This window comes from Microtus ochrogaster, chromosome 26, assembly GCF_000317375.1.
Source record: "Microtus ochrogaster isolate Prairie Vole_2 chromosome 26, MicOch1.0, whole genome shotgun sequence".
NCBI classification, from domain to species: Eukaryota; Metazoa; Chordata; class Mammalia; order Rodentia; family Cricetidae; genus Microtus; species Microtus ochrogaster.
In genome coordinates, this window is record NC_022025.1 from 4,106,867 (window position 1) to 4,109,681 (window position 2,815).

A 2,815-nucleotide genomic window follows, 5' to 3' on the forward strand; every position below is an offset into this window, starting at 1 on the left:
TGCCTGCCTCTGCCTCCCAAGTGCTGGGATTAAAGGCGTGCACCACCACCGCCCGGCTCAGCCACTTCTTTTTTTAAAAGTTAAAGACATAACATCTAGGTTCTGTTTAGAAAAAAAAAAAAACATTCATTACTTAGAAGCCAAAGTAACACATGCCTTTAGTCATCTTACTGAATGCAAAGATAAACACCCAGTTTTTAAGCAGGCAGCATGTCTCTTAGATAATTGCCCCTAACTATAGTTTACTATAAACAACCTATTGATAGATGAAACTAAACATCCATCAATTAATTATAATGAGTAATGTATCTATCTATAGCTGAGCCACTGAGCAAGGAGGATAGTTTTATTTCCTCTAGAAATATAACTTGAAAAAGGACGTTATAAAAATAAAGACCTCATTCATCCTAGACTCCAACCAGCAAAATCCTGTTTTCTTTTAGACTTGTCAATTCTTTATTTAGGTCCAAAAATCGTGCTATTTACAGCCCAATATCTTAAGTTCATGGGTGTTATGCACTCCAGGAGATACTGTGGTTTCTGGTAGCATTTTCTGTAAGTTTCTGATGCCTGCAGTGTAGGAATACGTCACAGGGATTGAGGTTTGAGTTAGTGCCAATTAAAAAGTGTAAGGGAAAGTCCACTTACCTGTTAATTAGTACTGTTACTGCCAACAAATAAGGAACAGACAACTAATATCCAACAACAGCGAATTTTAGGTAAGAATTTCAGAACAGAGTTTGAGGCAACAATTACTTCTCACCCTTTCATTCTGCCCACATCTAACTGCCCAAGAACCCTTCCTTTAAAACAGTGCTTCCATTACCCTTCAGTTAAAACAACAAAACTTCACAGCAGCAACACTGACTCTTAGGGAGACGCGGTGATTTCACTCAAGTTATAGAGCTGGTCAGGAACACAGTCAGAACTTAAGCTCGTGAGCCCTGGTTACAACACCAGATGCCCTTCCATAGCTCTGGGTCCACCATGCACCCTTGATAAGAGAGCCAAAATATGAGGTTGCTCTCCCTCCCCAAGGCTCTGGAGCATCATCCTGCCTGGGACGTGTCAAGAGAGCACTGTGGCTGGAACAACCCCCTTAGAAGTTTATGTGCTGGAAACTTCGTTCCAAAATTTGTATTAATAGTATTGCGAAGTGGAGCTTGTGGAAGATAAATTGAGATTAGATGATGTCATAAGGGTGGGCCCCCTATGATGGCATTTTTGGCCCTGTGTTAATATGAGTACCTCCTCTTTTTAACTAGCATGTTTGCTCCATCTCAGCATAAATTGGATTCTGCTACACGATGAAGTACCAAAATGAGCTGTCCCCAGAAATTTAGCAGACACCAATGCCATCCTCTTAAACTTCCCAGACTCCCAAACCTTGCCTCAAAACAGACTTCCATCCACGGGGAGTTTGCAGGGCTCAGACCATGACTAACAGCCAAATTAAATATGATAAAGTGCTCTGTTATTGTAAGACATTGGGAAGAAAGTGTAATGACAATAAGAAGGAATGGATTTGTCACATACACAGAAAATAAATAAATAAAATAAAAAAATCTCCTTTATATATTTTCTGAACTCTTGTATTTTGTGAGAGCAACAGAGAGTGGGTTAAGACGGAGTCGTGCACAGAAATCCTCCCACAGATCTTCTTACACCCGTTCCCATCGTAGAGCAATGTTCCTCTCAAAACCACATCAGCTCTCAAATGTGGACACTCACTACAAAGGCGGAGTGTCTGTTGTGAAGCAAACCAAGTGTCTACCCAAAAGCTGACAGGAAATCGCATCCTGTGTGAGGCATATCTTTCAGAAATGAGGTCACCAGCTCTTACTGAGTTCACAATTAAGTTCATGAACTTTGTTTCCAAACAAAAGTTGTACCTTCTTTCCTTTTCATTCTATTTCTCCTGCATTGTTCCTCAGTATTATGGGATAAAAATCAATTTCCTTAAGTATGGACTTATCTTCATGCTTATTTATCAAGGATAATCTAAAAATAAAGAGTCCTTTCCAGATAGAATTCAATGACATTTGCAATCTCTCTAGTCTAAAGCCACCCTCCATGGGAAGAAGGAACCAAAGAAACAGCTAGCCTTGCTAACGCCATTTGGAAAACCTAGGGACACACTACACAAAGTAAGCAGGACATTCTTTTTCATAAGTGTCAGATTCGCCTACCTTCAAATACCAGATGAACAAAGCTTGGGGACTGGGAGAGACTGGAGTCCAGAAATATATTTAAAAGCTTTAACTTGCCTAACTTCAAGCCAGTGTTGGCCCCATTTATTCACATTCATAATCATATTATAATAACTACTTCCACCTCATTCACTCTGCTTGCTTTCCCTTACATAAATGACCAAGTATCATAACTTGAGATACAGATGAGAGTTCAACAATATCTAAAGATTCCCCTAGGCAAACAAGCTTTTGTTTTTAAATTGCTCATCATAAATGGGACTCTCATAGGGAATGATGTTCTAAAGGAAATGGCCCAGTATTACCAAAATGCATGCTCCCATAGAAATTAAGACACCTGCTCAGTTGCAATTAGTTATACATAGATTTCATGTATAAAAAGGCAGAAAGTTGAATTACTAAAGAGTCATGTTCCACTGGTTCACTGGTTAAGATGTGTAGAAACTTAACCAGAATTATTTGTGCTTATGAGGCAAGCCTTGGCTGGTGTGGCATGAAGCAGTCAGGCCCAACAGGAGCCCACTACTCCATCCCATATTATATCCTGAGTCTGGTATAAGGATCCATGTGGGGAAAAAAATTCCTTTTATCTAGCTAGTGATTTC